Source organism: Otolemur garnettii, unplaced genomic scaffold, assembly GCF_000181295.1.
Source record: "Otolemur garnettii isolate 467f Iridium unplaced genomic scaffold, OtoGar3 scaffold00009, whole genome shotgun sequence".
In the NCBI taxonomy this organism is placed as follows: Eukaryota; Metazoa; Chordata; class Mammalia; order Primates; family Galagidae; genus Otolemur; species Otolemur garnettii.
This window is the reverse complement of record NW_003852404.1, coordinates 10,622,171-10,635,058: the sequence shown is the minus strand read 5'-3', so window position 1 is coordinate 10,635,058 and position 12,888 is coordinate 10,622,171. Positions and strand designations below refer to the sequence as shown.

General features: G+C 43.8%; 1 pseudogene; it reads right to left on the bottom strand.

Moving 5' to 3' along the window:
* Positions 1-4,056: 4,056 nt before the first annotated feature.
* LOC100961384 lies at positions 4,057-4,603 on the bottom strand (annotated as a pseudogene).
* Positions 4,604-12,888: the final 8,285 nt, after the last annotated feature.

Here is a 12,888-nt window from a genome sequence, read left to right as displayed (position 1 = left end):
AAAAGATATTTGATGCGTATTTTCAAGTTTACCTCTGAGAGATATCTGTCAGTTTCTTCCTTGACAGTGTACAGAGTGGCATTTTATTGTCCTCTTATGGACATGCGGCAATACAGTGCTAAGGACAACTTCACCAGTTTTCTGGGCAGAGCTGTTTCTGTTGTTTTTAATTATTTTTATCTTTTTAATCCCTGATTGCTACATTGGTAGCTCCATGAGAAATTCTCCTTTTTCTTTACCCCTTTTTTAGCTTTGAAAAATAACCATAATGCTTGCTCCATGGGGAAATTTGGAGACACAAATACATAGGAAAGTGCTATGTAAATGTTAGGAATTGTTGTTTTTAAGCCATTATGGTGATATGGAGAAATTGTCATCAATGGTAGTTAATTTCAGATAGCAGGTCCCATGCTTTCCTATCCTTGCCTGAGGCAGATGCTCCTGGTGCATTTACTGAGCTCTCTTCTGGTTTCAACCACAGCTGTGTTGGGCAGTTCTTGAAAGCTCTGTCTCTCTTCTTCCTGCCAGCACCTTACTGCACACTCTCGCAGGGGCCTCTCTGCATTCTTCCCCAGGACCTTCCAACACACAGATCTCCTAGAAAGGGTGCAGGGATGGGGGAAGCACTAACGCCCAGGGGACATGAGTACCTCAAACAATGAATGGGAGATGAGAGCAAGCAGCAAAATGTTTCTGTCCCTTGCCTTTCTGGGAAGCATTTCTTCTATGGTTTCAGAGGGTCTGAGAGAATCTTGCTCTTTTTTCCTGCAGCAGAAACTTCCCTAAAGCACTGTGTAATGGCTTTCCTCCCTTTCTGTTTAATTTTCTCCCTTCCTTACTCCTGCTTCCTAGGAACAGCTTTCAAATAAACCAAGTAATGGCAACCAATTCTTTATTCTAGGGTCTCCTCTTCAGGGATCCCAAACCGCGAAGCATCCTTTTCTCTTCCCCAGTAATGTGGATTTCTTCCCTGCTTCCTTTGTAGTATTTACTTAACTAACTCAGCCATTGAGCGCCAACCATGTGCCAGGCACTGCTGTCTTGAGGGATGGGAATACAAACTCAGATTCTGGTTATCGTGGACCAGTTACTGTCTTTGGGGGCAGGTGGACAAAGAACACAAAGTAAGTGTAGTGCTAAGAGGAGAAAGGGGAAAGGAGATAGGGAGTCTGTGTCTGGCTGGGGCAAGGGGTGGGCAGCGATTTTAGATCGGATGCCGGAGAGACTTTACTGAGAAGGTCTCATTGGAGTAAAGATCTAAAGAAGGTGATAGAGTGAGCCACATTAATATCTGTAGGAAAAATACTCCATCTGGGCACACAGAAATCCATGGGCTCTATGGTGGGAGCATTCCTGAAGCATTTAGGAATATTGGGGGCAAAAACCTGCCTCTACTGTCAGATTGATAACAAGGTACCAGATCATGTAGAAACTTGAAAATCTTTGGTATATACTTTAACTTTGAAATTTTATTATTTATTTTTACTTTATTTTTCTCTGAATTAACAGTGACAGGAAAGCTATAACTTTCTTTCACAATTCTTTATTTATTTTGGTTTTAAACAATTGATATACTAATCATGCACCTGATATTTTGATACCTGTATACAAGTGTAATGATTATATTGGGGTAACTGGGATATCCCTTAGCTCAAACATTTGGCTTTACTTTGTGTAGAGAACATCATAATTCTGCTCTTTTGGTTATTTTGAAATACACAATAAATTATCTTTAACTGTTAATTTCCCTACCTTGTGTTCAAATACTATGTATAACTATTTCTTCTGTCCGATTGTATACTTTCAATTTGATAGGAAATAACAGGAGAATTTTGAGGAGAAGAACCTTAGGGCCCAAAGGATTGTTTGATCTGCTATACTGTGTTTAGTAGACAAGGGTGGAAGGAGAAACCAGTTGGGAGTTATCACAACAATACAAGAGAAAGATGATGGATTTGGATCTGAGTCTTAGCAGCAGAGCTGGAGAGAAGTGTTTGAGAGAGCTGATGGATGGATGGGGGGAGCAGAGTGAGGGCGAGGTAAGGAGTCATGGATGGTTCCCAGGTGTTTGGGCCAAGCAACTGGAATAATAGAGTTTGCCACTTACTAAGTTGGAAAGTGAGTGAGAAGGGAAGAATGGAGGCTGCCGACTGGAGCTCAATTTTCCATGTACGAAAGTTACCACCTATTTGTTACTTTCCAGGGGGATTGTCAAAGACATAGGTGGTTGCATACCTTGGATTTAAGAAACAGGTCAGAGCTCCAGATATCCATTAGGGAGCAGTCAGTATATAGATGATAGTCTCAAATCTTGGAACCGGATGAGATTTCCAAGGGATTCTGTATACAGAGAAAGAGAAGAGGTCCAAGGATGGTATATTAGTCTTTTAGAGCTGCCATGACAAAATACCACAGACCTGGTGACTGAAACAATGGAAAATTTATTTCCTCATAGTTTTGAAGTCTGGGACTCCAAGATTAAGTTACTAGTGAGGTCAGCGTCACCTGAGGTCTCTCTTTTTGGCTTGCGGATGGCAGCTTTCTCTCTGTGTCTTGACATGGCCTCTCCTTGGTATGTGCACCACCTCCCTGGTATCTCATCCTCTCCTTATAAGGACACCAGACATACTGGATCAAAGACTCCCCTTTATGCCCTCTTTGAATCTTCATTACCCCTTTAGAGGCCCTAATCCAAATGCAGTCATCATCTAAGATACTGGGAAGTAGAGAGTCAACATAGGAGTTTTGGGGAGACATCAGTCCATGACAGATGGAAATCTTGGACATTCTGCAGTTAGGATGGTGGGAAGATCAGGAGAAAGGGGCAGACAAGACTGACGTGGAGAGGATGGAGAGGTAAGAAGAGAATTGAAGATGTAACAAGAAGGAAAAGGGGAATAGTAATATCAAAGGCTGCAGATATGTCAAGTAAAATAAAGGCTGAGGAAATTGAAACATATGGGAATGTGGAGGTCACTGGCTGCCTTGATGCGCTCACTAGTGGTGGTGGAACGGGGTAGGCACCTGACTGGATTCTGTTAAGGATAGATTCAGGGAAGTGAGTCAGAGACAAGAAATGGAGAAAACGGTTTCATGTTTCTTTGAAAGGAGTTGTTGAAGGACTTTATGTTGCAGATTTGAAACTAATTGACGTGCTGCAACACGGAGTAAGCCTCATAAAATTAGCTGAATCTTGACTTCCCACCCTGTGTCAGTCTGTTTTGCATTAAAGGAATGCCTGAGGCTGGGTAACTCATAAGGAAACGAAGTTTATTAGGTATATGGTTCTGCAGGCTATATTAGAAGCATGCAGCTGGCATCTGCTTCCAATGAGGGCTTCTGTGACAGAAGGCAAAGGGGGAGCAGGCGTGTCTCATGATGAGTGCGAGCAAGGAAGAGAAGGAGGGATTCCAGGCTCTTTTAAACAACCAGCTCTCAGGTGCACTGATAGAGTGAGGACTCACTCATTACCTTGGGGAGGGTGCCAAGCCATTCATGAGAGACTCCCACCCCAAACCCCAAATCTCCCACCTCCAATATTGGGGATCAAATTTCAACATGAGATTTGGAGAGGACAAATACAATACCACGCCATATCACACTCTGAGATGGTGCAGTTGGCAAAACAGTGGGCTCCTGGAAATGTGCACGTCCTGATCACCAGAGTCTGTATCTGAGTTACCTTACACAGCGAAAGGGACTTTGCAGGCCTGATTGAGTGAAGGATCTTGAAATGAGGAAGGTACCCTGGATTATTCAGGTGGGCCTGGTGTAATCACAAGGTCCTTGTGTGAGAGAGCAAGTGCACCAGAGTCAGAGAGTGATTGGAAGATGCCACATGGCTTGTTTTGAAGTTGGAGGAAGGGCCATGAGAAGACAGGGTATCTCTGAAAGCTGGAAAAGGCAGGGAAATGATTTTCTCCTAGAGTGTCCAGAAGGAGCACAGTCCTACCAACAGCTATTTTATTTTATTTTAATTACTTTTTAGAACAGCAAACACTTTTATTACATGAGCTAAGACGGGGAAGGAGGAATTATTTGTCTTTCTGAGCCTCATCAGACAGGGCTCTGGCTCTTTACCTCCAGCTCACAGCCATCTGCTTGGCCACAGTGGCCTGGTCTTGATGCAGTGCATGAAAGCAGCTCACCCTGCTGGAACTGCTGATTTTGTTATTCTTTTTCCTTTCCTCATATTTCTTCTGAATTTTTTTTGATAAGTTTTTGTTTAAAATCTCTTCTTCCTCAGGAGTCAGCTTCGCCCCCTTCTTGGCCCAGGGGCAGTGCACAGTGGGACTCATATGGTGTGCCCCCAGTAAGCACCATGCAGTTCTTCACCCAGGGTCTTGGTGCGGGCCAGCTGGTTGTTGGACGCATTGTAGACAACATCAGCGATCCTTGGTTTGGGAGTATAGGACTCTGAGCTCCAGGAGAAGCTCCCCACGTCCATCCTCAGGGCACAGTATTTCTTGTTGCATCTCTGTACATGGACAGTGTGTATACAGCAGGTGTTCACTGTTGTGTTGGCAGCAGGCATCCCAGCTCCTACTTCCACATCTTGTGGTAGAACTTGGACCCATCCCAAGTTTCCCCAAGAGATGTCCATTGCGTGGTGCTGGCTGAAAAGAGATGACACCTTGATTTTAGTCCTACAAATCCAAATTTGGGGCTTTGATCTCCAGAACGGTTAAATTTGGGTTTTAGGGAGCCACCAAATGTGTGGCAATTTGTTACGGTAGTCATAGGAAACTGAAGTATTTGGCTTAAAGGAAAAACCATAGAGGCCCTTGGAAAAGCAGTATAGCTGGTTAGTGCTGACCTTAGACTCAGCCAAGAGGGACCCCTACCTTAGCTACCATTCTTTATAAGGCCCTACAACATCCTTATTCAGGGAGACTCACTGTAGGAAGTCATGTGCCTAGGACAGAGAGAATGTGCCCACCCTGAGCCTGTGCCCTGCCTTTTTGGAATTCCTACTGAGTTTGCACTGAATCAGCTTCTGATGTCTCTAGAGAGACTCAGATTGGATTCCCTGGGAAGTAGACTCTGAAGAGGTAACATGTGGCATGTTTAAAAAGGAATGGCCTTTGAGATGGACACAGGAGGACGTTCAGGGAAGGAAGCAGGATTGGGCAGAGGGAGAAGCTGAGCTGTGTTGCAGATATAGAGAGTCTTGGCTGATTGCGTGAGAGCTCTGAAGCTATGATGACCTTTCAACATTGTCCCAAGTTGGGCTGAGATGGGGGAAGCCTTTCAATCAGTCACTGAGTGTGTTTTGTCTTGGAATGAGGCTGACTTCCGGTAAAGCAGCTTTCTGCAGCTGAAACAATCCTAATGGGACTACTAGCTAAAAGCCATCTGCTAATAGCACTCCTGTAGGATGGTATAACAAGTCCTTCATTGAAGGAGGGTCCAGGTGTCACATTACAGGGCTCACCTTGGCGGCCCATACTTAGGAGTCTATTATCAGAAGAGGAGACCACTGCACTGATGCACATACCCCTGCTACCAAGTGTGGCCATGGGGAGGCTGGTTATGGGATATAGAACATGGAAGTTGGAGGTTGAATTTGTGAGCTGGGATTTCTACATATGTATTTGTGAAAGCCTTTCAGGTATGGGATAGAAATGAGGGTAGAAATAGATGCAGAGAAGGCCTGAAGCCAAAAGCTGGGAAGTGGCTCTCTCTGCATATCCAGCTTCTGGCACAAAACCTCAAAAGGAGGCCAGACACAGTGGCTCACATCTATAATCCTAGGACTCTGGGAGACAGAGTTAGGAGCTTGAGCTTAGAAGTTTGAGACCAGCATGAGCAAGAGAGAGACCCTGTCACTACTAAAACTAGAAAAATTAGCCGGGCATGGTGGTGGGTGCCTGTAGTCCCAGCTACTTCTGAGGCTGGGGCAGGACAATGGCTTAAGCCCAGGAGTTTGATGTTGCCATGAGCTAGGCTGATGCCGTGGCACTCTAGCCTTGGAAATGGAGTGAGACTCTGTCTCAAAACAAAAACAACCCCCCCAAACCCTCAAAATCCTGAAAACTTGGAGGGCCTCAGAACTCTAAATTTGAACTGGCCACCCCAGTGATATTTGTCAAAGCAGAAGAGTAGAATCTATTTCACTGAAGAGTTTGGTTTAAATCTTTCAGCTGATATAATGTGGGCCTCCGTTCATACTCTTGCTCTGAACCTTATAAGTGTAGGGAGTATTAGCTGATTGTCTATCCCCATTTGGTCATTTCTGGGTAAACTCAGCAGTAGAACTTCATTCACATGGCACTTCATTCAAATGTCACTTTGGACACAACTTGAGAAGTAAAATATGTCCCAGTGGAGGTCTTGAAATTAAAATTTTCAACTTAGTTGCAGGGTCTGCAATGCCTTTGCTCAGAGCCACATGCTTTGGAGTAGCTATTTTTACTGGGTTGGCTCCAGTACCCTGTGGGCCTGTGGAAGCCTTGCTGAGAAGCAATCATATTTTCATAGCAAGGATGCACCTCCCAGCTGCTAAGTCCCTTCAGCTTGTAGAGAAGCAGCCCTTGCTTGGATGGAGACAGCATCCCGGAGACACCTGCCTCTGATGCAAATGGACCATTTCCCTTTTCTCAGCTGCAGGCCAATCTGAAGGAGGCGGGTTATTCCCCTTTATTGCCTCCCATAAATGAGAACATTTGTTCACTTGCTCTTCCTGTTCCTAGGGACATGTACAGTTTTTGCCGGCCCTGATGCATTTCCCCCTTTCTTGGTGGATACTTCAAGGATTGAGGCACCTGCATTCACAGCGTGCAGCCCTGCTCTTCCTGCTTACTAAGGGGGTGGTGCAGGGCATGTGACCCCTGCCCATTTGGAAAATAATCTTTGCCAGACTTTAAATCCTGAACAGAGGAACGCATAGACTGCAGGTGGTTAAAAGTGACTTCTAGAGGAACGCTTTTTCCTATCCTTGATTCCTTAAGCCTGCTGAGTTAACTTTCCTTTTCATTCTGTGAGCTAACCAGAATCTTTCCCATAACTTTGTTTACATGAGTTGGCCAGTGTTGCTTATGCAGAAAGAGCTCTAAGTGACACACTGTTCCTTCTTCCATTTGGAATGCCCCTCCCCCGCCTAACCCTACTTCCAGCTTCACTCCCTAAGTCCAATTTATTTTCCTTTACTGACTTGATGGGATTGTCTACTTTCTTTTTTCCTATGGTCTTTTCCTTGCTGACTGGCTAGATGGCAAATAAGAAATTGCTCTACTTTACCTTGGTGAACTTCCATTGTTAGAATGTATGCTTGGATTTTTCTCTTCTAATACCTCTTCTATTCCCACCCAGGGGATTAAAACTATGAAACTGGACCCATATGTCCTGCTCTGTACTGATGTAGACAGCTACCCAAAGGCTGTACATTAGCCAGTATGCTAAAGTAAATAAGAGCGATGCTCTTATGGTTTTGTGTCATGGTGGTGCACGTGTCGGAAATTGATTGTCACAGTAATTCTCCTTAATAAGCAACCTCAAAACCTCAGTGTTGACAATAATAAGCATTCATTGAGCTTGTGAGTCTGCAGAATTCTGCTGGTCAGGCCTGGGTTTGGCTCCTTCCACGTGTTCACTGTCAGCTCTGGGCTCAGTAGGTGGTTCTGCTGACAATGGCTAAGTTCTGTCACAGATCTGAGTGGCATCTAAGATGGCCTTGTCTGGGATGACCAGGAAAACTCAGCTCTCGTTCTTTAATCTCTTATTCTTCCTGGGACAAGAAGGACAGTTAGACATGTCTTTATGTACCATCCATAAGCGCAAGTCAGCCCAATGCAGCTCAATCATGCCTGTGCCACTTGTGCCTCTGCTGTGTCATACTTGTCAGTATCTTGCTGGCTTAAAGCAAGTTCTGTGGCTGAGAACAGAGGTAGAGGGAACACTATTGGGTCATAGGCACAAGGCAGAGAGACAGGGATTGACCAAGTGGGACTCTTTTATACCTTCCATCTACCAAAGGAGTAATTTTTCTTATTTTTATCTGCATTTATAATCTTTCTGTTGGGTTTTAAGGCAGCTATCTATCTCCTAAAATGTTAGAATTTCAGGCAGCTGCATGGGGTCTGGGTTCTTGGAATGCTCTTGGTTGAAAAATGACCAAATACCCCAAAGTGAGGCAAGTATGAAACCAAGTTTTTGAGAAAAAGAAAGCTAGGTTTACAGAGTAAGAGCCAGTATAAGCTTACGGAGCATGATACTTTCCCCAAAGACAGCAATGGGCCCTGATTGTTGTGACAAGGAAAAAGCATGGTCATGGCCGCTAATTCTCTTTTATACTGTGTGGATCAGTTCTATTTCATGGTTCAGAGCTAACCTTGAGACCTGAGTCTTACTGCACATGTGGATTCCCATGAGCCTATCTGTGAGCCCATTGGGGAGTTTGGACCACAATGTAGATTTAAGCTAATGACATGCTAATTAGTCCTAAGGTTGTTCTGGTCATTTTTCAACCAACAGCACTCTAAGAACCCAGACCCCATGCAGCTGCCTGAAATCCTGACATTTTAGGAGACAGACAGCTGCCTTGAAACCCAACAGAAAGATTATAAGTGCAGAAATGCAGATAAGCCAGTGAGAGCCAGTATAAGCTTATGGAGCAAGATAATTTCCCCATAGTATCTTAAGACTCCATTGTACCCGTTGCTAGGCTGGAGAGTCTTCAACATCCTTTCGCAGCTGGCACACTAAGTTCTGATTGGTAGATTGGTAGGGTGGTCCCTCCTCCCCCAGGTGTGAGCAATCACTTAGGACAGAATTAAGGTGAATGGCACCAAGAAGGAGGCCTGGGGGCCCCAGCTTGTGTCCTCCTTCCCCAGAAGAGCTGGGATTTCTATCTCTGTACCTAATATTTCTACAATAAAAACATCAACAGTTCATTTAAGAAAGGAAAATAGTAAGAGGAGATTGAACTTGTTGAAAACTTAGGAAGGGGCTCGGCGCCTGTAGCTCAGTAGCTAAGGTGGCAGCCACATACACTGGGGCTGGTGGGTTTGAACCCGGCTCAGGCCTGCCAAGCAACAATGACAGCTACAACAACAACAAAAAGGTGTTGTGGCAGGCACCTGTACTCCCAGCTACACGGGAGGCTGAGGCAAGAGAATTGCTTAAACCCAAGAATTTCAGGTTGCTGTGAGCTGTGACACCATAGCACTCTACCGAAGGTGACATAATGAAACTCTGTCTCAAAAAAAAAAAAAAAAAAAAGAAAGAAAGAAAGAAAGAAAGAAACAAAGAAAGAAAAGAAAACTTAGGAAGAACTGTGTAGTATACTATATACACTTGGCTAATCACATTGGCTAAAGTAGTTAATCATTTATAAAAATTTAACAAAGCAGCTAACCTAATACTTCGGTTACTCTCAAATAGAGTAAGTGCTCCTTTCACTTTTTTGTATTCACCGTGTCAAGAGCTGATAATTGAATGCTGAAGTATATTTTTCCTGTAGATTTGATAGACAAGTAGTAGAACGGCTGGTGGTAAGGGCTCTGTGCTGTCCTGTCAGGGCCTGAACCTGTTGACTTGCCTATTTGTGTAAGCTATTTACAGTGGGTTTGAACTCACCTCTAAGACAAGGCACTAGGGTCTACTCTATTTCCTTTTCACATGAATGTTTTAGTGTTCAAGGAAACTGTGCTTTAGAGAGACCTGAGGCAAACCCAAGACTCCATTTAGTTGAGGATATTTGTCACGTTTGCACTATACCTTATGGCTAACGTGTTTGATTCTGATCATGAACTTAAATTTTCCACAGTGCTGGTTCAATTGCCAAGACTGAAAGCAATGTCACGTCATTAGAGAGGTCATTTCAGGCCACTCATCTAACATAGGTGCCTTTCTCTGTCACTCCCCATCTCACTTTCTTGTTAGTTTCTTTTGCACAGTTGCCACTATTAATAGCTACTTAATGATTTGACTATTTATTTTCCTTTCTCTTTCACCTGAATGTAAGCTTCTTAAAAGCAGGGATTACATCTGTCTTAAGGCCCAGCACAGTGCCTATTATATGAGTGAAGGGCCACTGTCATTCAAATATTTACATTTAAGAACCACGTGTTAATTAACCAATTCATTTTTTTTAAAAGAATTGATGGCTATAAGATAAAGGAAACAACATAGTTTTTATCTCTCCTGCTCCAAGTGGACAGATGCTTCTCTGCTAGAGGCATTGGCCAAAAGTACCTTCAACATATGGCTAGTTAATTATAAAAACATTAACTCTTTAGTAGTAGGGGTTGTAATACCAAAATCAAAAGTGCAGGTCACTCTAAAATGTCCATGAGGAAACGTGTCTGGGATTCATGGCCAGTGAAGTACTGCATGGTAAACTTTATAAGGAAAGTTTATTCTTGTTGGGTGTGGGGACTCACACCTATAATCCTAGCACTCCGAAAGGCTGAGGTGGGTCGATTGCCTGAGCTCAGGAGTTTGAGACCAACCTGCGCAAGAGCGAGACCCCATCTCTACTAAAACAATAGAAGAACTAAGGCAAGAAGATTGCTTGAGCCCAAGCGTTTGAAGTTGCTGTGAGCTATGGTGCCACAGCAATCTACCCAGGGCAACAGAGTGAGACTGTCTAAAACAAACAAACAAACAAACAAAAAAAAACCCAGAAAGTTTATTCTGAGGAAACCCAGAAGCTACTCAATAATATGGGCTGACTTGAGAGGATGTGTTTATGTGCTTGTATTTGTGAGTGTTGGCATGGTGAGATTCTGTGAAAATAGACTATAATAAGAAAACATTAGAAAATCCAGTCATTCTTTTTTCCTCAAGGTCAAAAAAAAAAACAAGTCAAGAATACCTTGCTATTGATTAAAGCCAATCCGTTTCAGGTTATAGTGTCTCCTATTCAAGAGAGAGAGTAAATGTCAAGAAGCAGTTTCAGAGATATTTTTTCCTAGTCTCAATTTTGATTTGGAATTGCTGAAAATTTCTGGTTAATAGTGCCTCAATAATATTCCGTGCTGGGTGGTGGTCCACAGGTCTCTCCCAGGACTGGGAAGCTGGAAGACTTGGATAACCTGGGTCACCTGAGGCTGCTGTTTTGTTCCCCATTTCCTCCTTGAACCTCCACTTTTATGAGCTCATGTGTCTTTTTTGGTCCCTAATTTTTATTTCTGTCTCAGGCTCATGAACAGAAGTCACTGTCTTTTATCTAAAAACACCAGTATGGGCTCTCATTCCCCTGGCGGCTGGTACCTCCTGAGCCTTTGTATTAGTTTCCTAGGGCTGACATAACAAAGCTACCACAGTGTGGGTGGCTTAAACAATAAAAATTTATTTTCTCCCAGTCGCAGAGACTGGAAATCTGGGATGAAGGTGTCTATGAGATGAGGGCCCAAGAGAAGGATCTATTCCAGGCCCCCTCGGTGGCTTGTAAGTGACCTTTTCCTGATGTGTCTTCGCATCATCTTTTCTCTGTGTATTTCTCTATCCAAATTTCTTCTTCTTGGAAGGACACCAGTCCTATTAGATTAGGGTCCACTCTAACGACCTCATTTGGATTTAATTACCTATTTAAAGGCCATGTCTCCAATGTGGCTGCATCCAAGGTGCTAGGGGTTGGGACTTCAATATAAGCATTTGGGGGGAGCCACATGATTGAGCCGATAGCAACCTGTCTTCAGTAGACTCTGACATCCTTGATATTGTAGAGCTAATAATACTAAACAAGCCTGGTGAGAGAATAAGGGCCATGGTCCCATTAGCATGAGGGCTTTGTCTACGTGAGTGAGTCTGGGTTGAAACTCTAAGACTGACATGCCCACTAAGATGGGGTCCTTGGAAAGCCTCACTGAGTTTCTTAAATCTTCATATCTGGTCCTTTCAATTGGTTCCTGATTGTACTCCCCAGCTGCCCTATATTTTCATCTATGTGGGTAGTGACTCCATGTTCTGCTTAGCTTTTGAAAATCCTCTCTCCTGGCTTAGCGCCTGTGGCTCAAGCAGCTAAGGTACCAGCCACGTACACCCAAGGTGGCAGGTTCAAATCCAGCCCGGGCCCACCAAACAACAATGATGGCTGCAACCAAAAAATAGTCGGACATTGTGGTGGGTGCCCATGGTCCCAGCTACTCGGGAGGCTGAGGCAGGAGACTCACTTGAGCCCAGGAGTTGAAGGTTGCTGTCAGCTGTGATGCCACAGCACTCTACCTAGGGGGACAGCTTGAGGCTCCTGTCTCAAAAAAAAAAAGAAAATCCTCTCTCCTTTTCATGGAGGTTGTCACCAGAGTTGAGCATCAGAATCACTCTAGAGCTGCTTCAGAAAAGAGAAAGGAAAGATATGCTTTTACTAAAACAAAAAACACTACAGATGAGATTTTGACAGACCTCTTTAATTAAAAACTGATGTCTGTCCTACTACTAAGTGTTGCCCGAGATCTCACCCTGTGCTAACAAGCAAGACCACCTTCCATTGATATCAACATAGTCGAAATTCATTCTTGCTTTTACCACGTTCCTATGCAATAAAATAATAATAGTTCCATTTATTGACTGTTAAGTACCAGTCATAACTCACAAGGTAGATACTAAGTAAGTCATATGATGGCTGTCTTAGTCTACTTGGGCTGCTGTAACAAAATATCATGAATGGGATAATTTATCAACAACAGAAATTTATTTTTCATAGTTCTGGAGGCCAAGAAAGCCAAGATCAAAGCATCAGCAGATTGAGTGTCTGGGGCGGGCTTCCTTCATAGATAGATGAGGCTCCTTGCTGTCCTCACATAGTGGAAGGGACAAACAAGTGCCCCGAGCCTCTTTCATGTGGACACTAATCCCATTCATGAAGGCTCTGCCCACGTGACCTACTCACTTCCTCAAAGTCCCCTCTTAGTACTACTGCCCTGAGGATTAGATTTCAGCATATGA